At 37.1% G+C, this 26,487-nt stretch overlaps 1 protein-coding gene across 3 annotated transcripts in view; it reads right to left on the bottom strand.

Moving 5' to 3' along the window:
• LOC131692813 (multiple PDZ domain protein-like) overlaps positions 1-26,487 on the bottom strand; it is a 240,523-nt gene that overhangs the window by 47,227 nt on the left and 166,809 nt on the right. The window contains exon 1 of one of the 3 annotated variants that reach the window (XM_058980102.1): positions 23,828-24,763. The exons of the other annotated variants lie outside the window; for them this stretch is intronic. The gene's annotated coding sequence lies outside the window, so the exon portion shown is untranslated. Of the gene's footprint in view, positions 1-23,827; positions 24,764-26,487 lie in introns of those variants that run through there. 3 annotated transcript variants of the gene reach the window in all.

Here is a 26,487-nt window from a genome sequence, read left to right as displayed (position 1 = left end):
CGATTTAGAAAAATATCAAAACTCCTGCTAAATTTACATTCTCGACCACTGTGGAATGGTAATCCTTATTTCTATGACCTCACATGAACTACAATTCCAAAGTATTGATTTGAATTGTTCAGTTTGGAAGTTTTGTGTGGTATCAGATACGACGAAAAATTGACCATCGGGTCTTCAAATGGGCGTAGTATCCTTTGCCTACTACCAAAATATCAGTCCTGTACTAGTATAACCAATATCATTTGAATTGGGTTCGCAGCACATGGCGCGTCTTGAGGTGACCAACGAGCACCGACAACAACAACATACACTATATTCCTCCGGCGATAGCGAGCAATATGCGCGATGAACCGCATAAAATACCCAGCTGTCGAGACAATCCACCCATGCTAGAAGATCTGCAAAAGCGAAATTCAAATATCTGGTGATGTGATGATCTGGTGGGCAGGTAGTGCAATTGGGATGTACGCTTTGCTTATTTGCAAATTTTTGGGGGATGCTGAATATAATAGAAGCACAGCGCGAATTGGATTGTAGCCTACTTAGGTATTTATCCCAGGCTGGCAATATTCTCGCACAATATAGTACAATATAGTCCGCGTAAGAAAACAGAATAGCAGCCTATTTCTAAGTTATAAGTGAGGCCAGATTTGATGAAAAAGTCACTAATTGGCATTCGAATGACCCTAGTAGTTCTCACCTATCACCAAATTATCAGCCCTGTAATCGTGCAACCAATGCCAGTCTAACTGGATTCATAGTGCATTGTGTACGCTTCTTCTGCGAGTGGTAATAAACGAGCACTGACGCGCGGCACTATACACGACATCTCTGATACAAGAGCGCTCTTAAAGTTAGTCAACAGTTAGTTAAAAAAATTAAAAATGCTATATAAATGAATGCAACAGGAGAAATATAAATAGGGTTACGAAGAAATTTAAGAATATAGGTTTTATCGTAGCATGTTAGTCTTAAGAAAATTTTGTATGTTATGTATAATAAAAGAATCTCTGCATAAGAAATAGGAGTAAAAATTCGAAAAAATAGAATGCATTCAAAAGGTGTATTAAAATATATTCATACTCTATGCTGTTTGCACCACTAAGCGGCCTAAATTCTATTTTTACAACGAGACACGAAAGCCTTTGAAATACTCTATAGCTTCGCAGAACATCAGATTGCACTATCTCTTGCCATTGTATGGATAGGAGTATTACCTTGAATTAATTTTGATCACTGGCGCCACCATAGAATTCTGCATTTTCCAAATGGGAAAAGAAAATATTTTTTGCTGCTCTACAACTTTGTAGAACATCCAAATGATCCATCTCTTACCGTTGTACAGATAGGAGTATTCCCTTTAAATTGCTTGGCTCACTACCGCCACCTTGCGGAGAAATCCTGAAACTTTCTAGTGAAACCAAAAGGTCCTCTACAACTTTGTGGAACATCATAACTTTCTATCTCTTATCGTTTCAGAGATATATGAGTTTTTCCTAACTTTGTCCCACCTTCACTCGTGGTTCACATACATGAGTTAATGTTAAGCAGCAGTATCCAACTTTAAACGTTAATAACTCTTTAACGGTTGGTTGGATTATCTTGCAGTCTTTGACAAACTTGTTCAGCATATCTTCAAAAGCTTAACTCCTTCCTAGGTCAGTGATCGGAAGTTTACAGTGACCTCTAGCGGCGATTTTGTGAAGTGCGAGTGTTTCCCCATACATTTTGGCCAAAAATCTTATACAAACTTTAAGCTCTTTGGGGGAGGGGTTAGAGTTAACCGATTTCGCTCAAATTTGGACAGTGTCATTTTTTCATGATTTGGAACGACGCTAGGGGGTGTAGGTTGCGAAATTTTTTTTCATATAAATCATTGTCACCCTAGTGTGTATGTATGTGTGTGTCATTTAAACTCACACAATTTTCTCAGAGATGGCTGAACCGATTTTCGCAAACTTAGTTTCATCTGAAAGGTATAACGCTCGCATAAGCTGCTATTGAATTTTTAGTTGATATGACTTCCGGTTCCGGAGTTACGGGTTGAAGAGTGCGGTCACACAGCAAATTCCCATATAAACTGGTACCACCATGATGTTCAAATGATGTAAAACATATTAAAATTGATGTAACATTACTTTAGTTTGCGGGTCTGGATCACTAATGATCAATCAAAGCAGCTTTGACCACATTGGCCACCTATGACGGTTCATGACGCCCCCGGGGAACCCGCCAAGTTCCTAAGCTAATATCACACCCATTCCCCAACGAATCCTCTACCGATTTTTACAAACATGATTTCAAATGAAGGATACAGTAATACCATTGACTGCTGCTGAATTTAATTCGATTCTGACTCTTGCTTCTGGAGTTACAGGGGTATTAGTAAGGATACACTGAAATTTCCCATATAAATCGGCACCATCGTAATACCTCAGAGGCTAAAAACTATTGAAATGGTCACCAAATTACTTCTAATCGCAGATCTAGATCATTGATTGCCAATCAAACAGTCTTTGAATATATTGTCCACTATCAACGATTCCGGTAGTCCAGAACTCCGGGCATATTCCACAATTAAAGTACACCTTCCTCCTTCATCACTCCCCTCCCCTTGGACCACCCTCACGCCCGCATTTCCTTCATCCACCCCGTATACCGAAATAAGATGAAGGATTTCTGACGCATCCTCCACTCCCACTCTACTAACCCCCCATTCCCTCCACTTTCAAACCCATTCCACCAACATTTCAAAATATAATCGCATGAAGATAACATTGAACTCATGCTGATTAAGCTAATTAAATATTATTCTTTTGCCTTTCTCATATAGAAAGGTTATGCAATTGCTCCAAAAACCGACTTTCTAACCGAGGCCCGGAGGGCCGAGTCTCATATAACATTCGACTCAGTTCGCCGAGATCGCAAAATATCTGTGTGTATGTATGTGTGTATGCATGTATGTATATATGTATGTATGTGTGTGTATGTGCGGATTTGTTAACAAAATGTCCACATCGGTTTCTCGGAGATGGCTGAACCGATTTTTACAAACTAAGATTCAAATGAAAGGTATCATATTCCCATAGGTTGCTAATGAATTTCATTTTTAACCGACATCTTGTTCCGGATTACGAGTTGAAGAGTATGGTTACAAAACAAAATTTGTTGATTTGTCCACATCGGTTTCTCGGAATTTTCTGAACCGATTTTGACAAACTTGATTTTAAATGAAAGGTCCATCAGCTGCTGTTGAATTTTGTTTGGATCCGAGTTCTGGTTCCTGAATTACAGGGTAATAGTACGATCACGCAGCAAATCCCGATTCTAACGAATTCAGCGATGAAGGTGATTTTTTTTCCAAAATGTTAACACAACTGTTGAATTTGTAGATCTAAGTCACCAACAGTCATGCAAAGTCTCTTTGGCCACACTGGCCACCATCGACGGATCCGGAAGCATCCAAATTCAGAATAACGGTTATATTGGTTTCTCGAAAATGGCTAGACCGATTTGATCAACTTAGTCTCAAATGAAAGGTGTTGCTCCCCGGAAACTGATATTAAATTCCATCTCCATCCGACTTCCGGCTCCGGAGTTACGGGTTGTGGAGTGCGATCACATAGAAAACTCCGATTCAAACCGATACCGCGATGAATGCAAAACGGTGCTCTTATATATAGTTACCAAGTGTAATAAGAATGAAAGACATTTCCATAATGTTATATTGTACGAACCAGCTATTAAATCATAGTTTGGAGAAATGAGAAAGGCACAATTGCACTTCTAGGTGGATTAAAACAGGTTTTTTTACTTTGACTTTCGACATACAAAAATCAAATCAATTTTTTTATTTTTTCGCAAATTTTAGTAATTTTTGATACTCAATTAATATAATTTTCACTTATTCGTGATTATTACCGATTTTATAAACGTGGGAGCAAAAATGTGGAGTTTTTAATATCATTGAAGATCCCAAACTGATATAAACTCTAATACACATGTCATAATAAATTTAATGCTTACAAAAGAATGTTAAACCATTAATTACTAAATTTCACGAAAAAATCCGAAAACAAATTTTTTTCGTTGATTTTTGTTTGAAAAAAGTGAGCTTTCCCTATTCGTAGGGTTCGTATCTTTATTATGCATAGTTTGGACATTGAAAATAGGGTCTACTTGCACATTTTGTTTTGTACCATTCGTTCTTATACGTTGTTGAAGTTGGTTTAAAAAAATTAAAAATATTCAACAACTTAGAAACGAATGAGTATTTTTACATGCAGTCTTCAACAATATTATATGGTTTTAATATCGCAACATTTATCCGGTTTATATATCGAGCTTGAGCTTGTGCGACCACCCCTGGCTGCTACTCCGTTATCGATCTGGACTAGCTGAAGTTGCACAAGGAAATCAGTCAAGGGGTGAGTCGCTTAGAACAGTGTGCCATACACACTGTATCACCTACCATAACACGATATAAAATTACGATTCACAGTAATACACGATCATTTCACTCGTTACCACAATGTGTGGCACAATGAGGCACACTTTTGACAACTCAAAAACTGTCAACAAAGTGTAGTTGAATAATCATAGCAACCATTGCTTTTGTTTTACTGAACACCATGGCACAGCGTGGCACATCGTGGCACATTGCGGCACAAGCTACCACGCTGTTTGTTTGTGAGCACAATTCGATTTGTGCTAAGCGACTCACCCCTTGAAATCAGTAGATAATTATGCTTGGGAATAGCGAAACAGCTTTTAATGTGCAACTCCTGGTTAATCCTAAAGTGTTTATTGATCAATACCGGCGCCGGCCAGGCCCGAACGTAGATCGCGGAAGGAAAGGGAAGGAATTGTTAGTCCGATACTTGCACTGCGCACTGCGCACTCCACAAGTATTACGGGAGGAGGATATTTATTAGTGTAAATATAGAAGTTGGATTCTACTTCTTCTTTACCGACGCCAGATAAGTGACATTATTCTCTGGACAAGATATCGATTCATCAAACTCATGGACCGGGGACCAACGGCTTTACTTCCCTTCCGAAGGAAGACGTAACCTCAAAAATCTCAACGACCTCGGCTGGAATTGAACCCAGGCAAACTGGAATGAGGTCACGCTTACCACTCAACCACCGGCGCCGTCATAGAGAGCGGTTTATATATCGATAACTTTTAGTCCTACAAGTTCATGTTGTTCAACAAACTTTTTGATTACGAGCATTTTTAAAACTTTGTCGAAGCTACCAATTTTCTATCTCGTCAGTATAAAAAGCTAATTTTTCTAGTTCAATCATGGTAAGCCATGCCTAATTTTAATTTTTATCGGATTGTGGGGACTGTGCAACGGCTTTACTTCTCTTCCGTAATGAAATTTATAGATTTTAATTGGAATTATCAACAAATGAAATAGCGTTTAATTTATTGAAAATTTAATTTATTTTTTTGAAAGTGCCCCTTATATCCGTAATGATTGTATTGTTGAACCAAAGACGAATTAAAGAGAATTAGAAAAACAAAAGCATCAGCTAAGAATTCAACATCCCAAAATTACTCTATGGCGTGACAAACTGGGACACCCTGTACAATAAAAAACATACGAATCTCTACTTACAATATACCCAGGACGTTTCAATATGACGTTACTGATTATTCCTATTCTAACCTGTGGTGATTTGGCACTTATTTTATCAACAAGTCTAGGACATCCTGCGTCACTTACCTGCAAGAAAAAATAAAAAAGTTTCATACATTAATAAAATCACGTTTGGACTTGAAGCTGCTAACGAAATGCGCGTCAGGCGTGAAAACCAATGCCATCGGATTCGATTACCCAAAGTGTGCAAATAACATAACAAAGCCCACCGTAGGAATGCAGCGTTACAAACGAACTGAAAGTATGCTATGATACTCATCTACAAACCGACCGCTACCGGAAGCCGCCTTGCGAAAGAACAACAGGCAGCCGGGCGTGAGCAAAACCAAAAAAAGAACACAGAATAACTTCGATGGCGAACGATTCGTACCTACCGAGCTCGCATACTTGATCAACACTCCCAAAGTCGAAAGCGGTGGCGGTTCGGTTTGGAATCAAAACTCGCACACGTGAGCATTTGCTTTGGCAACTTCACGCTTTATTCAACCGATTCACGAGAATAATTCTTGGGACCGCAGTTTAATGAAAAAAGACCTAATGGTTTGCGAAAGCGTTTACTCGAAAACGTGGTGTTCCGCTTGTATAGCTACTACGTACGTATACACGCAAACATGTCGATGTTTAATTTAATTGAAATTCTTTCGGTTCATTAATTTAATTATTTTTATTGGCATTTTAGTGTCTGATTCTAATAAAGTTTCGTCGCGCGAGGTGGTTCTCATGCAGCCGAACAAGAATGCGACAGCCGATTGAAGGCCACCCGAAAAACAAGGTTAGTGAGAAAATGTAGCGATGTTGATTGAAGCGCGTTAAATCGATCACAACTAATGAACAACATCGTTAAGTTAGGACAATTAAGTTTAACGGTTAGTGTACCAAGGACTGAAATTGGGACTGAAATAACGGACTTGGTTAGTAGGACGGGTGCCGAAAGGTTACCTTTTGCCGATTTATTTTACATATATTCGGAATGAGTTGGATATTATGTATTTTATTGTTACAGAACTCTCAACAACGAAATACATACATAAAAGGAAAGTAAACAAATTTTGCTCTACAGCTATGATTTAAAACAATCGCAAGACATTTTCTGGTTCGAATACTGACCGTAATCTATTGCTTCATTGCGTTCATCGATATGGACTGCGTAATTGCATGTTGATTGCCGCCACTGTTTGATAATGTTATGAACTAGGAAAGAAACTAATATGTACTCCCCTTACTGACAAATTACATGACCTGTAAAGAAAGCTTTGCCCATATGTATGGATAGGCTTGGCTACAATGGTTGTTTTTGTTCGACTATCGCCGATCCCACCCAGTGTGTAGCACTGATTAGTGGCAATTGAAAATCTACGGTTGCGATACCGGAACGAACCCGATTGACCGTGTCGATGTTTGGTTTTTTATGCATTGCCAGACGTAACGTGAATAGTTCATAAGAGTGCAAATAGCATATGTACATTCAAAGCTGTATGCGTTGCCCTCCAACGTTAGTGGAGTTTATTTTTAAATTTATTGATTGGGCTTCATTTGGCTGAGTGCTATTCCAATACGGTCAATCAATTAGCGAAAAATGAACTCAATTTGATTTATTTTAAATGCTTTGGGATTGGTCGATCCATAAATTAGATTTAACGAATATTTCAACGCAATCAACCTTTAATCATGTGACAGAAACCACATCACAAAGAAAGTTGTACATCTGATGGATCCATCGATTACTGTGGACAAACTTCCAATGAGTCTGCCGATATTATGAAACACAATTTGACCACCTTGACGCAAGGGTAATTATGATCAATTTTAACCCTGTCACGACCAACTTTTAGGTAATATGGGGTTCAAAACTTTGGTTAGATTATATTATTAAGATATGGCAAAGCAGTATAGAAAACCGTAAACGTGATCACATCAGGCGATAACGAACTTTTTTTTAGTTTCATTTGGTACTCTTAATCCAACTTGAATTTAATGCTTACCATTAACTGAGTTTAGAAATCTATGGTCATCCAAATAAAAATATTTTTGTTCACGAACCAGCAACTAGGAACAACTGCACGAAATTTCCTAATGATTGGTTCCTGAGATATCGTGGTTGTAACAAAGGCAGGTTCATAAAAATACGCTTCCAAGATAATTGAGTTTGACATATGGTGCAGCGAAGTGATCGTCTATTACCGGTCAGCATCGTATGACAAAATTCTAATAGAATGCAACTTGTGTTAATGGTATATAAGAAGTATTTGCTGGCATTTAGGTAGGTTCAAGTAGTTTGATCGCATGTTACATGTGTTCTTTTCTTCTACTTAACTATTAAGCTTTTGTACTTCTATTAGTTTGTTTTTGCACTACTCTTCTATACCACAAATAATATACCGAGATCTGATCTAATCCAATAAAAAAATTGACTTTTTTTTGGCTTTGACACATTTTGGCCTTTCTCATATAAAAAAGGTTATGCAAACACTCTGAACGTCGTCAACCTAATCCCCGCCAAATTTGTTTTTATCTAAGAGAGGTTTTTTATATTTTAATAGGGGCGTAGCAAGGGGTACGCGATGAGAGGTAAATTCCCCTCCCCCACATTACACAAATTCGTGGTTCGGTTGTGGGTTATTCATCCCCTTCACACATACCCCCACATGATAAAATAATTTATCCGAAAGATAATATGAAGTTTACGCTAATTAAGTATATTAAATATTATATATTTTTGTGTCATGCAGGAGCGGATCCATAATAAAATTTCCTAGGTGTCCGAAATTTCGATTTTGAATTGAGCAATACCCGCATTTAATGACATCCCGATCAGAACAACATAACAGAAAGCTATCAAATTTATATCTCATGTTGATATTTATTACTCACTGTGTTATTTTTGTGATATCCCAATCAGCAAGGCAAACAAACTTATATCAAGATTATATCTTCTGTTGATATCATTGAACTGCTAATATGATATTAATGAACTCATACAACAATGATGTTATAGTATATATATTCTTTATATTCTTTCAGAATTATCTTTGAACGCTACGGTAAACTGTAAAGCGGTAAATGACCAGTAGCTTAAAGCCCCAATAAACAAAACAATCAATCAGCTATGAATGATTGTTACATTACACAAATAACCGTCTATTTGCTAACACGCTGAAGCCTCGTTTTATACGTCGTTATTCAACATTTTAAAGCAAATTTTCGAAGTTTTCATTGGTCCTAATATTTGCGTTTTCAACATGGACATTCAAAGTTACATGATTTTAAGAATAGATAAGTTTTAGATGCAAGTGGTCTGAAAACTTGTCTGCAAGGTGTTTGACTTACTTGGTTGTATTTTGATTAATAGATTACCTTTTTCTGAGACATTCATCTGAAAGACAATTTCGAATATTAGGCTTATGATTTCAATGTTGAAGCCTTTATTCAAAAAGTTTTGGAATCGTAAAGTGTTCAACAAGCTATTTTAAAGATAGTAATTTTCATATAAAATTTATTTTGAAGAAGGTGCAGGAAGCATCAAGTCCAGATGAAATAAAGAAAAGCGAATTGAATTAAAAAAGCATTTTATAAACTATTTGTTATGGTTTAGTCAAATGATTATATAACTAATTTTCTTTTTAATCAATTGTGCATATGGCGAAAACTAATTTTCAGAACTTAAAAAATGTCTGATATATACTGATTTCCACAATATCGTTGTGTATTTTGAGGATCTTCAGTCCGATTTCTCCAATTTATGCGGGTTTTTCATAAACAACCAAAACTTGTCCAGTTTGTGGTGCGTTCTCCGAATTACCAAAGTATTGCAATTTTTTTCATTTGAACCTTCGCATAAAAATGTTTGAGTTTGCTTGAGTGCTTTCATTTTACGTAAAATAAGTTTGACATTTTGCTGTTGAACTGACAATTGCTTTGAATGCGCATATGTTTTAATGTTTCCGCTGTATTCGATGGTTCCTCTTAAAAAATCATCGAGCTAACATATTTTTGTAATAATCAAAATACTTAATTCATTTTGTAGAAAGTTTAAAAAAAGGGAATTACAATTTAAATATGTGTCTTAGATAAGCCTGAAATAGCTAAAAAAATAATGTAAAAATATTGAATAATTTGCTCCTTAAAATTGAATATAATTTAGAAAAGAAAATGTATTTTACAAAAACATGGAATATTCTAGTATTCGTCACACCGAAGAATCCTCAACAATTTCTCGAATTTTCTGATTATCGGTTGTAATATTCGCAGTTGACAGATTGAACTACTGTAAAAGATTAATATTTCTGGGAATTTCTTAGGTGTGAGACAATTGTACTGGTTTTCTTAATCTTCCCCATATTAAAAATGCCAATAGCAAAACCCCAAAAGCGACTTGACTTGAAATCTCAAAATGCAAACCTTAAAACTTTGGTATTCGTTTCTTTAAATCTTTTTAGAATCATTCATAATATTTGTCGTATTCTTCGTTAAATATGTACGTAAAATATTCGCTCAATGTCATCACATCGACATTAATTCTAGAAATCATGTAAAACATGTTAACGTGCAAGAAAAGAGCGGAAGCGCACCATATAGAATCTAAAAATAGCCCCACTTTACTAATCTGAAAAAATATTATAAAGCTATTCAGTCTATCGTAATATAGGCAGCTGTATTAGTGAGTAAAATTGTATGAAAACAAAGCGTATGATACAAGGAAAACAAACAGCCCTTAGGCTTTGGAAAAGTTCAATGTGTGCGTCAGGCAACGTCTTCTGCATCTATAATCGTTTTGCTCTTGACGGACGCGTGGAATATTATGCTAACATTAAACATTAGTCGAAAACAACGTCGTTGGTTCAACTTCCCCATCAAACTCAGAATACCCAGGTTCAAAGCGCTATATCCACAAATAATCGTCAGCGTGTCATATATTCACAATAACAATCAGCCAGCATGTATGCAATCATTTGACAAAACTATAAAAAGCTTTTGCTGCATGAAGCTTTTTGCTACCAAACGAAAAGTGCCTTAATGTATACTATACTTTTCTATTCTTATTCTATTTATAGATATGCACGCTAAATTTATTGGTACTATACAATAGGTAATACAAGCTATATTGGGCGCGACAGAACCTAACAAAATGTGTTATAAAGCTGGTAGAAGCCTATCACAGGTTGTCACATTTTTGATATATACTAGAAGAATTTCTGTTATATTTTCTGTTATTTTACCAACTAACGAGACCAGAATTATAACACAGCTTGTTATGATATCAAAGTAAAACAGTCTGCATTAATTTTGTTATTTCTTTCTGATCGGGATCCTGTCAAACATTTACTTTGAAATGATATTGAGTTTGAAACTACTTTAAAATTGAAACTAGTTTAAAAATTTCTAACAAGTTGAAATTTTTCGGCGGGTCTGAGCCCCCCGGAATCTACTCCTGGATGCGCCACTGGTTTCAAGTGTTTCAGCGGCGACACATAGCATCTCAAGTTCGTGGCTGTCGATCCATTGTATGTATGTGCAAATCGAATTGAACATTTAATGAACAGTTTCACCATTAAATTGAACATAATCAGCCAGGAAATCGTAGTTTGTACAAATGATAGACACAATTGCACCACTACGTGAATTAAAACAGGTTTTTATTTGTATTCGGCATGTATTTTTTTTTCATTTTTTGTACTGTATCTTGAATTAGACTCTTACTAACACTCACTAACACAGTCAATTGCATATTATCTCATATACACTCACAATCTCTCTCACTTCAAACGTTCAAACGCTTGTGGCTTTCGCAATAACACAAACCTGATCACAAATACGAAAGCAGACGCGACAAATACGTTAGCATACAAACGTAAACATCCATGCACAACTACGGCTGCGATCTCGCAAGCATGGAAACAACCCTATGATTAGGTGAACGTTTTAACACTTAAAACTCATAGATGCAGTCTCAAGCGCAGACCATGTACACATGTATTCGCGCGATCATAAATCAGTCACGTTGAAAAGTTCTTACCCTCGCGCTTAGTAGCATTGATCCATGCCTTCAGTTGGACCAATATAAAATTGGGCTCATATCCACTAAACAACGCGTCCCATGGCGACATAACCGTGAACTCTAGTGATGTGAGGAGTTTCACTCTCTGCTAGCATTCAGCACGTTAACATTCAAACGCTGACCTTCGCGATCATCCAAGCACACCTACGTCCGCAAACTCGCCAACAGGATGACACACCGGTGACTAAAGGGTGTCCCACATTGAATTGTCTCGCGGAAAAATGCTGTAGAAAACAACTTATGAAGTAGTTTAGAGTGTATTTTTACACTATATTTTTATCGCTGTCAGTTTTTCGAAATTTGGAAAAAAATGCGTCACCCGAAAAGCAACGTCGTGAATTGTCGCAATAAATTGTGTCTAATGTGTGGGCTAAATTGACCCCTGGGAACTGTACACCCAGATGGCGACAAAGCCTCATTGTCTCATCATGGATGATGCAACTTATGTCAAGGCGGACTTTAGGCAGCTTCCGAGGCTACTGTTCTTCACCGCCCAGTACAAGTTCGATGTTCCGGAGGAAGTGAGGAAACAGAAATTTTCAAAATTTTCCAATAAATACATGGTTTGGCAAGTAATCTGCTCAGGTAGCAAACGGAGTGCGCCGTTCGCGACTACTGGGACTGTAAACGGGGAGGTCTACCTCAAAGAGTGTCTACAGAAGCGTCTGCTTCCTCTGTTGATACAACACGATGGCCCTAGATCTTCAGGCCGGATCTACCTAGGACATGACATGAAAATACTGGGCAATTATGAAGCAGGCACGGCAGAAGTATCCTACGGAGGTCAAACCTGAAGAAGACATGAAGAAAAAGTGAGTTTCCGTACAGAAGAAGCTGCAGCCAGATATTGTGCAGAACCACGTAATGAGTGAATTTATGCGTAAGGTGCGATATTCAATATCATATGAATGAAATAAATTTGCCAAAAGCTTACTAATGGGTTATATTTTATTGTTTGCAAGTTTGAAAAGGATTGGTTCACTAGGAAATTTTCTAGAGCGTTTCTTCCGTGATGTAATTTGATGATTTAATTTATTTCTAAATCTCGAAGATTACCGTACAGAAAAAGTCAAACCTAAAATTCTCTGCAGAAAGAGGTCTCCGGGTCTCCAAAGTCTGCTAATCAAGCAACATACATCTGTCTGTGTATGACGGTAATCTGACGGGATCGGTCCATGGAAGCTTCCTGAGAGCGAATCGCACGAATCATCTTTGTACACGCTCTAATCGGTCACTTTGAACTTGCACCGCGTACTCCAAAACACTTCTAATCAGGGCACAGCAAAGAGACTTTAGTGCGTAAAAATCGTCGAAGTGTGTAGTGTTCCGTTTTAGAAAGCCTAGCATCCAAAAAGTTTTGGCAGTTGTTGCAGTAATATGGTCGGAAAAAAACTCAGCTTACAATCAAAGAGTAGGGGAACATGTGGAGACTTGACCAAACGTAAAATTCTATTTTTGACTACGACGTCTTCCATTCGGTTCTTCATTTTTTTCAAAAATATTTTTATACTTGTTTCGACCCCTTAAGGTAATTTTAAGACTTTGGAATGAAAATTCCTTTTCTTATAGCAAATATTTCGTAATTAATAAATTTGCATTAAATGATGCAATCTTTTATCAAACTTTGCATGGACATATCTACTAAGCTAATAATTACTATTAAAGTACTCATATATTCATTATTCCTTATAGATCAGTGAGATGTTTTTACATAAATCGGTACATTGGAATGGTTATGACTAAAATTTACACGACATTGAACCCAATAACTAATGTTGGGGTGACTTGACCAAGATTTTATGGGGAGATTTGATCAAGTGGCAATAAGCTGAAATAAGATACAAAATTACTGATATTTAGTATGCTTTGGTATCTACTGTTAATGTTAATCACAAAAAAATCCTACCTGAAACATCAGTCTATATATTTTAGTATTAATAAACAAAGTTAGCAGTAATATTACTGATTTCGTGACGTGTAAACATGCAATGTAAGCACTACAGTTAATTCTTAAAAAGAAATACATTAAACTTAACTGAAAACCTGGTCAAGTCTCCCCATGTTCCCGTACTCCCAGGTCGCGAATAGACTCGATTCGTTGTATAACTCGTCCTTGTATGCGATATTCATAGCGACATAGAGTTTGCAAGCGTCCGAAACTCATCACATTGCATTTTTTAACGTTAACTTCCATACCGTTAAGCATACACCACTCTTGTACTATGAAGATGTCTTCTTGAACCACGAGTCGAGTACCATGACTGTTGCACGGAAAACTTTAAAATCACCAGCGAACATCAATTATCCAGACTTGATACGACTGCAGAGATCATTCATGAATAAGATAAAAATGAGAGGACCTAGATGACTGCCTTGTGGGATGCCGCTGGGTACATTAAACATGCTTGACAGCGTGTTATTTATCCAAACAAATGTGGACCGATTGAAGAGATAGGAATGCAATCAATTAGTCAGTCAAGCTGGAAATCCTAGTCGCTGTAGTTTACGGATTGCGATTGCGGTACTTTGAAGCCCAAGCCTTTGAAAAGTCGATATAAATTGAATCCTCCTGCTGGCGTTTCTCGATGACAGGAAATAACAAAGAAATATAAGTCATTAGGTTAGATGTAGTAGATCGTTTCATGACAAATCCATGCTGATATTCCGAGATTAAGTGGGAAACAGCTGCATACATAACATTGTAGACTAACTTTTCGAAACTTTAGTGAGATAGCTCTATAGTTCGCGACGTTGTGAATGTTTCCAGCTTTATGAATAGAAACGATGGCTGCTTCTTTCCATGCGGCAGGAAAAATTCTTCAGTTAGCGAACGATTGAAGATGAGGCACACCGAAAGAGGTAGCGCTTTTGCACAGCTTTTTAATAATAGGGGCGATAGGCGATCCGGACCAGATCCTTTTAACGTATCAATGGCAGCCAGAGCTTTCAAGACGACGGCCTCACTAGTAACCAGGTGAGGAAAATTTATGTTGTACAATGGCAGCGTTGCTAAATACTTTTCCGAAGGGGCAATGCAGTCGCTGTTGAACACATCACGAAAGAAATCAGTGAATAGATTCACGGCCTCAGCTTGGGAGGAGGATGAGCTGTTCCCTAGAAAAACGTCACTTGGTGTACTACCAGAACGTTTTCTGCTATTCGCTAAGGACCAATGCGTTGCTGGGTGGTCACGGAAACTACTTTGCACTCGATTCATGTAGGGGAAAGAGGGTAACAGTGAAACTCTGAAAACAATACGTTTTCATAGTTCCACTGTTACCCTCTTTCCCCTACTCGCGATAAGCGTCGTTTCTAGCGGTTTCATACTGCTGCTCGATTTGACGAAGTGTTATTTTGTTAGTGTCGGATTTATGGCGGAAATATCGTTTGCAATGTTTTCGTAGAGTGTTTCGTAAGCGGCGAATTTCAGCATTTCACCACGAGTGCTTGTGGTCCATCCTCTTCTTGGTGCGTTTCTTTGTTTTAATAAAAATTTAAGGAGAATATTTAATTCCGTATCCAATGACCTATTTATGATCAAAATTGGTTGAAAAAGGCAGAGTTATATTTTTTTTTCTAAATTAGAAACTTGCTCGCATGAATTTTTAAGGGGACGGTCTCATAAAAAATTTTCAAAAAAAAAAAAACGATTTTTTAGGTCGATACATTCAAAAGTATGCGTGTGAACTTTGAACATAAAATTGGATAAAACAACGGAAGACGTAACTATAGCATCTTATAGTGCGAGACAATACCTCACTAACCCCTTAAGAGTTCATGCGAGCAGGTTTCTAATTTGGAAAAAAATTATTAACTCAGCAATTTTTCAACCGATTTTGATCAAAAATAGATCAAAAAATTTTTAGTGCCGAAAGTTTCGAAAAATCGTTTTTTTGCTATAAATGAAGATTTTGAGGGTATACAACATTTTTCATACATTGTTTTGTGTTGCATTTGATGAGATCTACAACTTATACTAGGACTCTTGAAAAGTACTAAATCACTGTAGCACGTGTTGTCAGTAAAGCGCTTGGAGGTTCAAGCAGCTCAACTACATCGATGTTGTTTACGAACGGAAGATTGAGTATCCTTCCGTTCACGTTCATAAGCGAGCAGATCTGGTACAGACCGGTTGACTCCGTGACAGTTTTTTCTTGTTCTGACGAGGCGTTAAGAGGTAAGTAGCATTTCAAATCACTGTCAAGCGACCACTGAAGACGAGGAAGATTGTAATCACCGATTATGAGAACACTGTTGGAGCTGCTAGCTTTGTCCAAAATATTATGAACGGAATTGGCGTGCGCTTTGTACAACTCTGGGTCGCTATTTGGCCTCAGGTTACAGTAAATAAAGACAGACTGATGCGGAAGGATAATAAGTACTGGGATTTGTTCCGAATTTTCAACTCAACAGAGAACCTTAAGGTAGTTCTTCAACGCTAAGAAAACGCCTCCACCACGCCGCAGATGGCTAGATGCTGGGTTGCGATCACTCCAGTATATTACAGTCCTGCGAAAATTCTGAATTGAATACATCATCGCGCAGCAATGTCTCGATCAGAACAATTACGTCGTAGTCACTGGAGGAGAGTGCCAGCGAAAACGCTTGCGTTTTCGTTCTCATACCCCTCACTTTCTGATAGTACACAGAGAGAAACTCGTCGCGATGTGTATCCGGTTGGGGAGCAGGTGCAGCAGGAACCGTCGGTGCTGGAGCGGACTCGTTTGTCTATGTCACTTCTATTGTCATCATAAGCTGGAAGACGATTCGCGAACGACAGATGATCGATATGGGCAGGAGATGATTACGATGAAACACTTTCTCCAACCCGATAGTAGTAGACCTGTTAAGATGACCACACACGATGTGATGAACATCTTCACCTACGCAATCGTTATGTTCCAACAGAGTGTTACTGAGTGCAGGAAGGACAAAAACATCACTGGAATGCTCCCACCGTCCACGATAAAACACATAAGACGAATTTCGCGCCAAATCGTATTCAGAGTTGGCAGCATCCTCTCAAATTATAATGAAACTTTCTGTACATGAGAACTTTGTCACAAAAAGCCACTTTGCATACTTTGTTTTTCCAACAATGATCTAGACTGTCTTTTGAAAAGGACCAAACATTTTTTTCCAATTTTTTTTTAAATGGCTATAGGTAAAAATGACAAATCCTACAAAAAATGTTGTAAGAGTGATTTTCACAAAATTAATCAAATTTTTGAACAAAAATATTGAAAAAATTCTTCATCGACTCCTACACTGAAAAAAAAATCGATTTTAAAGATTTAAAGTCGATTTACCAAAAAACCCATTTTTGATTTGGATGAAATTTTGTTCCAAGATAGGTAATTATGCTCCCTACCTACCTTCAAAATTTAAAGTTGGGCACTTTTAAGGAAAAAAAGTTATTTAAAAAAAGCTTTTCCTTGTCCAAACTGAATTTTTCCCCAAATATTTAAGAGATCCGAGAAATAGATCGAAAGTTACAGTGGTTCCAAGCGCACGCGTCTACCAAGAGTAGTGGTAATTTTATTTGAAATTTTAAACTCGATTATCTCGAAATGTCGTTTTACTAAAAATGATTTTTTCCGTGTTCACGATTGCCGAAAATCTGCCCAATCGATTTTCTTGTTTTTCCCTTTCAATTGATCGTAATTAATTTTTCTTGTACTTTAACGATTCCTTTGTTCTGCATAAACGTTTGTTTCGTGAATAAGATTTTTTTAATACATTTTTTAGGGCATAAAGCAGCTAAAAGAGCTTTAGAGCTTTTTTACTAAAAACCTTCTCGAAAAAAACTATTATTTATTCAACTAATCGTTAAGGTACGAGAAATACTCATATACTAATGAATTTTTTTGAGTTTTGGGATTTTAGATGATCTCTTGGTCTTCAATCGTGATCACCGCAAACCTCTTAAATAAAAAAGGGTTTTTGGGGAAAAGCCATAACTCCGCCAAATATCAATATATTTTTATAAACTTATGCTTGTTTATTTCACTGAAAAATGTACTACCAAAATACTAGTGTGATGTAATGAAATCAAATAAAATACATTCAAACTTTCTTGACATTTTTCCCAAAAAGGTATATAAGCCCTTAATCAAGAATCTTATTGAAAAGAGTTTATGTTATTAAACAAATATTCCATTATTACTTCTTTATTTTCTTGTTTAATGCTGAGGAAGGATCAGTGAAAGAAATTACCACCACAACATTATGTATTGAATTTTACATAATTATTTATTTATTTTTATCTATGATATTTGTCTTAAAACTATCTTCATGCATGCTATTTTGTATTATTTCTATACAAGGAAAATATTTTTGGTTCATCCTCTTAATTGGAATACCTTTTCGCTTCTACTTTTCCACCAGGAATAATTGGGAATTTCTGAGTATCAGATATTGTTGCCGTTATTATTCAATTATTCGAGTTCTTCTGACATTTTGTTCTAATGTTCAGTGGATATGTAGCAGAAATTTAATTTTTGATATTTTTATCAGTTTGTTCAATTGCCCAGTTACATAACTTTCTGGGAGTTATTGTGGTATTTTCATAGTCGCGAGCAAGATTGGCTCCTTTTGTCATTCGTTTGAGAGCGCCACCAATAGCATCACAGGGTCCTTTTCCATGGGATGTTGCAAAAAATGCCATTCTGTACTTAATTCATACTTTGACTGGAATTTCTACAAGCTTGCGAAGTTTTTCTTATTTTTATATTGTGCTGCTGCTCTATCAGTCATAAAATAAATTTTAGAAAAGTTGGTCAATTGTTTCATAAAAGTTATCATTTTTGAGATGAACAAATGAACTGCAGTCTTCCAGTCTTTCTGTCTTCATTCAAGTTTGTTATGAATATATAACAAATTCGTTACTGATACTAGCAGTTGAGAAAATGGATTCTGAGATAATTATGACTTTTATTGATTTAGTTTTCGATAAAAATACACTGAAGAAAAAAATACAGTTTGGACAGGGAAAAGCTTTTTTCAAATAACTTTTTTCCCTTGAAAGCGCCCAACTTGAAATTTTGACGGTTTTTCATTCAAATCAAAAAATCTAATTTCGAGTTCCGTTATTGCTAACAAGCCCGTGCATCAGGTTAACGACCCTTTGTATTTCCCGTCAATGTTTGATATTATCGTTCGAATACGTGTATTTCGCAAACAATTTGGAAAATATGAAATACTTTTTTTTTTGTAAAACGATTTTAATTTTTTTCGAATCGATTTTTTTCAGTGTAGGAGTCGATGAAGAATTTTTTCAATATTTTTATTCAAAAATTTGACTAATTTTGTGAAAATCACTCTTACAACATTTTTTGTAGGATTTGTCATTTTTAGACAATAGCCATTTAAAAAAAATAGTAAAAAAAGTTTAGCCCTTTTCAAAAGACAGTCTAGATCATTTTTGGAAAAACAAAGTATGCAAAGTTGCTGTTTTGTGACAAAGTTCTCATGTACATAAAGTTTCGTTAAAATCTGAGAGGGTGCTGCCAACATTTGTTCGAGTTGACGCGAAATTCGTCATAAAGTTTATTCCATTGATGGGCACGGTGTCTTTGTCGAACAACATTGTTTGAAGAAATTCGGCTTCTGTAAAACATCAAGATATGATAGAATGGACTTTTCCCTTTCATTTGAAAGTATAATTAAAATATTCTGTCGGGGGGTCCAGACCAACTTTTTATTTTAAATTTTTTTTGATCGAAAACTTAAGTTCTTTAATGAAATTGATTCGCATTTTTGCTACTAATTGGTACTATAGACATTCAAAAAATACTAAAAGTGAGAACCTGATGAACAATCCCATTGTCTACAACTTCGTAGAATGCTCTAAATCGATATAAAATCACCCGAGAAAGTTACTAAAATTTTATCAGTTTTTAGGTGTGCGCGGGGCCTATGGATTAAGAAGTCAATTAACAAGGACTTACAAAAAAATGTTGGGTTTAAATGAACAGTAAGTTCAGATAAATTACAATGTATACAAAGTCCCATTCACAGCAGAAAAAATATATTTTCAGATTTCTCCGGGTCTTGGTCCCAGATCAGTAATCGCAGAACTGTTGTCTTCAAAGATGGCGTGGGGTCAGGCTCGTGCGCAGAAAATTCTCAAAGGGGAGGGTTTTGATTTTTTTACGTTTCTTTTAAAAGGAAGATATAGAAATCCTCAAACAATGAAGATTTTTTTCTAGGCCTGGAGAGCCTAATCTTAGCTTAGTCTTAGCTCAACAGATTGAGTAAATGTTTGTTATGGAGAAGAATCATCAACAGGCACCGCTGCCTGCTGTCTCGTAGTAGATTCGGATTGGTTTGTAGTAGTTAAGCCTGCTGACTAAACCTAAATCTCTTGTATTTCGCAATCCTCATCCGTCTGGGGCAACCGTTATGTACTACTTCAGTAGGGATTGTGCTCTTACTTTTTTGTTTTGTGTTAATCGTTCATGTTTTTGTCCATAGCTGCTTTTCTTTACTTGCTGTCCAACATTCACGATTTATCTGGTCTGTTTTGGTCTGCTGCAACCTGGCGAGACACAAACCGATCTGGAGATGTCGACCATGATTTACATCTCTTCACAAGTACCTTCGCAGGGTTTCTTATCCTTCTTGACGCTACTCGTTCCTATTTATCTGCTATCTGAGAGTTCTTCGGCGGCGCACAGAGGAATATTTGACCGAAAAAGTCAAATTTTCAAAAACCGTTATCAATGACATTATATTATATCATAATATTCCCTAGTGATTTCTGCATTAGATGGCAACCACGTTACGTGTATTTAGTAAAGTTTGGCAACGCTGTTAACTGTCAAATGTAGGGGTTTTTAATGCTCCTGGCTAATTTAAAGTTGCGCGTGGAAACAAAATCTTCCAAACATTAGTTATTCGAATTGTTCTGACTCAAATATCTTATGTTTTTAATAAAACAAGGTCAGGGTCATATTTTGGTGTAGATGGATCCATGTACTCTAAAAAATATCAGTCTTATTAAACATAAATGCAAAGAAAAAATCCGCTATTTTCTTACTGAAAAAGTTAATGTTCCCAATCCGTCCCAGTGAAAACTCTTGTGCCATGATTAGGTTAAATCCACATACTACTAGATCGATGAAAAAAAACTTGCACATGATTGCTCCATTTTGAATGCGAGCTATTTGAAAAATTTGATATTTTTGACATTTTTCCTCGTTTTATTACATTGTCCGTACTAAGTTCAAACTTTTACAAGGATATTTCGTTTCGAAACATTCTAATTCTTGGCAAGATTTAGGTTTAGTTAGCTGGGAAACGAAATGATGATTTTATTGAACCAGAGTGCTTCAAAGTGCTTCGGCACCAACTGAGTCATTTCGGAACACAGTTGAAGCAACATATGTAGTTCAATTCAGCACTAAAACTAATCGATTCGAAGTACTTTGGAGCGCTCTGGTTCAATAAAACCATCATTTTGGTTCCCAGCTAACTAAACCTAAATCTTGCCAAGAATTACACATTATTTCGAAACTAAATATCCTTGTATAAGTTTGAACTTAGCACAGACAATGAAATAAAACGAGGAAAAATGTCAAAAATATCAAATTTTTCAAATAGCTCCCATTCAAAATGGAGCAATTACGCGCAAGTTTTTTTTCGTCGATCTAGTAGTATTTAGGTTAAACTGAATCAGGGCATAAGAGTTTTCACTGGGGCAGATTGGGAACATGAATTTTTTCAATTTTGAAAAGTGAGAAAATGGCGGATTTTTTTCTTTGTATTTAAGTTTAATAATACTAATATTTTTTAGAGTATATGGATCCATCTACACCAAAATATAATCCTGACCAAATATAGGATATTTGAGTCGAAACAATTCGAATCACTAATGTTTGGAAAATTTTGTTTCCACGCGCAACTTTAAATCAGCCTGGAGTATTAAAAAAACCCTACCTTTAACAGTGAACAGCGTTGCCAAACTTTAATAAATACACGTAACGTGGTTGCCATCTAATGCAGAAATCACTAGGGAATATTATGATATAATATAATGTCCTTGATAATGGTTTTTGAAAATATGACTTTCGGCCAGCTTTTTCGGTCAAATACTCCTCTGTGCGGCGGTATTTCACCTAATACCGATGCCCGTTTGCACGATCCACTTAGCTGTCAGGCACTCCGGTGGCGTGATCATCGGAGGTGAAATTTCTTCAGATAACGATATCACGATTTTCTCCAACCTCGTGTTTTTCTTGCTTAGTTGTAGCCCGCTGACCGACATCTGCTGTGGAACTGGTCTACTCACAACTGTTGCTAATATCGAAACCTCTCGAAACGTGTATCGATCCATCAGAGAAGCCGACCAATTTGACATACATCCCTTTCCAGCCACCCTCGCAGGGTTTCTTCCTTGTTTTCTTCATCGATTTGTTTCTAGAGTGACTGAACTCAATGACATTTTATGTGTAAAACGGTTTGCAGTATATTTATTTCTTGAACAGGAAGTTCATCAGTTTTTAAAAGTAAATCGAAACCCTCATGGGAGGGGTTTGAACCCCCAAAACCCTCCCCTTGCGCACGGGCCTGCGTGGGGTATATTTGTACCCCAGTGCAACGTTCTAGGGCTAATATACCCTTAAAGTCAAATATTTATAGCTACGCCATGGACCCTAAATAATATAATTTACATCTTCATTCACATTTGAACAGTTCGTCGGTTTCGGAACGTAGGATAATTTGGCATAGAACGTCATTATAATACTGACGCAATTCGCTGCACTTAAATATTGCATAGCAAATAAAGTTAACAGCAGTGCAAATAGAAAGCACACATACTTTTAATTGAACTGAAAGCAATGTCTACTGGTACCAATAATAGCGTTTGGGAAGCAAACCTTGAAAGTTGAGGGGAAAGGCAAAGCAAAACATGATTACCGACAGGTGAATGTATCTCTCATTAACAGGCGCATCAAAACAGCTTCATTAAGAGAATGGTCACTAATTCGAATTTAATGTTGATAGGAGCATCAGATTTTCTGGTTTCATCGGTAGCATGTACATACACTGCAGTACAGTAACGGTCGTGAAGGTGAATTTATACAACTCAAAGTGGGTTTGGTTTAATGCAGCCCCCTGCTAGGCAGCCATTTTGTCCTAGCCAACATCTGCCTTTGTTCAAATCAAAACAACCCAATGCTATTGCACAGGCGACATGGGCCTAGATGCAGCTAGGCCCACATATGTTGACTACTGTCAAAGTCTGTATATCTCCATAGAGGATGACAGGAGTGACACCCTCCTGGTTTAATGTGAAAAAGTAAGCGATGAGTCGTGCGATAGTGGTTCGTTGGAATCAAAATAATTTATTTTAACTGATCGACAAGATAGCATTTCGTTCTAAAATTTATGTCCATAACTGTGCAAGTGGTTAGCAATTAGCCGTTCGCTGGCATGCTCGGAAGAAACAACATTGTTGCTAATGACGCGTTAGGATTGGAAAAGCGCAGGCAGCTGTATGCAGTTATAAATGGATCACCAGGTTAGCCCCTGCTCTGACGATTTCACAATTGATGACCGAGTAAACACTCAACGAAGTCGCGCTGAATCAATAGCAATCTATGCGCGGTGTTAATAAATGCAAATAATCAATCTCAGTGCCGTCCATCGGGGTGTGCATTGAGCAATGTTTGTCAAAGGCAAATGTAATCTGTACCGGTTAAGTAGGATCGATAGCTTACCAGCAATTGCATCGCTGCGTTGGATCAACAGTCGAACCGGAGAAACAGGTCATTATACCGACTATCCATCAATAGGTCAAATTGCGTTCAGTTAAATAGTATGCTTCAGGAGGCCATAAACTAATGTTTGCAGACAATAAGCATTATGCAAATGATTCGGTGACGCGTAAAAGATTTAATATTGCATGTCACAATGGATGTGGTTTTAATTATCCAAATGCTCTTGTAAAGGGTTGAGTTGATTTACAATCAACGTTATTTAGGTATAAAGGAAAAAAATCTTATGTTCATGCCTGCTACCAGTTATTGTTCGCTTCACTTAATGCCCTAGTTTTCCATCAGGTCCATATTCAACATGTTTTACAATCGCTACTAATTACCTTTCGCTCTAGATTCTGTCCACAGACTCTGTCTGAAGCAAGTACGACACACCGGAGCACGTCATTCCATGTATGTCGTCCATCCCTCGCATCACTCCATGTAGCCCACGTACGTGCTCTGCAGTCGTAATTTATCCGAAAATAATTACTCGATCGCGCAGTTGTAAGGTACGAGTTAATTGCGTTGACCATGCGATTCCTTTCAATTAAAAGGCAGTAGAGCACTTTTGGTAACGCGACGACATCGGCACACAAACGACACTTCGCACCTTTCTATAATTGGCACATCGTCATCACCATCAGCAGCAATAACGAACACAGCAGTAAAGGCCCACGATCACAATTTTTGAAGTCACTGACACGACCGCCGATGTCAATCGAATGTGACTCAGTCAGTATAGGATTTCATTTTCAACCATAATCATTTATCAACGATGAATTTGCACTTTATGTTAATCGTTACTTGAATTCATGCAAAATGATACTACCAGATGAGAATTTGACATTTGAACTTTATCACTCCGAAACATAGCCTCCTATCCAGAAAATTGTAGGAAATCTTGGCGCAACTTTCCTAGCATGTATCTTCGTTCCTACAACTCTGGACATTCCACAATTCAACACTAGTCGCGGTTCATTACAGATTCAAAATCACACATAAATTCTCCATATGAATCCAAACTATGAACAGGCCGCGGCACCGATTTGCCACACCACGTGCATACGAGTCAACTGTAGCAGGCAAACTGCTCCTGTAAACATCAATAACAAATTCCGAGCTACTAACAACAACAGAAGGCAGGCACTTACCCACCGCAGGTAGGTGTCGAATTATGCTAACCAATCAATTCCGTCTGCTTTCGACGTCCACTGCGGCTCACTCAAATCAGCGGACATCAGACAGTGTGGCTCTGGTACTTTATTATGATTTAATGAATGTGTAGGTATTGGTTTCGGGTGCGCTTTTGAATGGATTAGAAACATGCAAAAATTGAACTGTAATGCACTTACCGAGTGCAGTTGAATGTCACGGCAGGTGTCAGTGTACATAAGGGAGCCCGGGGCTAACCGGCGGTCGGGTCAGGTGAGCGGAGTCCTTTTTTCACCGTTTCTTTTAGACATATATGTTGTGTACTTCAAGTAATGTGGACTACATTCTGTTGATGTTGCATTACATTTTCTTTTGTAGAAGTTGTGGGCTACATTGTGTTTTCGAGCATAATAACGAAATTTTCATTATGTATTAATTCGGATAATTTTTAATATATTCTACAAATAATTGTATTTTTCAACGTGAAAAAAGCGTATTGTTATTGCAACTAACCACAAACAAAAGTTGTTTTTAAATACTTATTTATAATAATAGTGCAAAAATAGACATAAATTATTTTTTTCTGGAATTCATTCCAAAGTAAGACAACCTTCAATACAGGGGCTTCGGCCAATCGCCTGTAGAATTCCAACAATTTGCTTTTAAATATGGAGTACGTACAGACGTCAAAATGCCACGGTATAGAGACTGAAATATAATGGCCGTGTAGAATTAAAATACAGTATTATTGAAAAGGCTTTCAGCATGTTCCATAAGGACTCCCAGAGTAATGTAAATTCCATTTGATTACTTATTTTCTGGCGGAACGCGAACTTACTCCATACATACCGCCAACTTACCCTGGGACCGTGATATGTCTGCACGGTATACCTAAGACAAGGCGGTTAAATATAAAAATTGGAAACACCGCCAACTAGCCCCGGGCTCCCTTACTGTCCTGCAGTGGACGAAGCAGGCAATGGGTGTTTGAATGTTTATGTAATTTATTGATTTCTAGTGCATACCATGTGCAGTAGCGGTTTGTTGCGCAAACTATTTCGTTTATATTTAGCGAAATAGCCGTCAACATATCCACAATGGGATTCACAATAACGTTTTCAGTCCAAATCTATCTGTTTCTGTTCATAATTTGGGGATACACTGATTTGTATAAAGTAAATCAACTAAAAGAACCGCAATTCAAACGATGTTTCTGATTTCAGGACCGTTGTCGCAATTTTAGAAATTTCTGATCACGTTACCGTGACAATTTTTCTTAAATCTGTTATTGGATTTTTCTGGAGGGTAACGCGATTAATGTTCATGATTTCAGTATTTTAGTCACGATTTCCTTAATTTATAAAGCCGTGTGGCGTCCGATGGGCTAAATTTTTTTTGTTCTATTTCAGCCAAGAATAAAACCACTGGGAACATGCTCCCGTATCCTAAGAGGCGACTAACAACATGCTAGGAGTTCCTTGGTCAAGGTATTGATCCGTACCGAAGACTTAACCTGGACGGACCTTAAGTTTTTGCATTATAGCCTTTATCCATTCTATACTGAGTAAATCACTGACATACAGTCACCTTTCTGATTCGCTATTCCTGATTGTGTACTAACGTTTTAGGTTTCTTCTGGCAGTTGTACAATAGCCGTAAACGATACAGTCTAATTCTACACTAATTAAAAGCTTGTATTAATATACTGGTTCTTCCACGCCAAGGTATAACTTCCAAAACTTTGGTTTAAAAGCAGTATTTAAAAAAAGCAAACTTTCAAGTAGGAATTTTTTTTAAATCGGCCTAAGATGAAGCTGTCGAATTACACAAAAAGTTTTTTTGTGTGACA

This window comes from Topomyia yanbarensis, chromosome 3, assembly GCF_030247195.1.
Source record: "Topomyia yanbarensis strain Yona2022 chromosome 3, ASM3024719v1, whole genome shotgun sequence".
In the NCBI taxonomy this organism is placed as follows: domain Eukaryota; kingdom Metazoa; phylum Arthropoda; class Insecta; order Diptera; family Culicidae; genus Topomyia; species Topomyia yanbarensis.
This window is presented reverse-complemented; position numbering and strand designations above follow the sequence as displayed.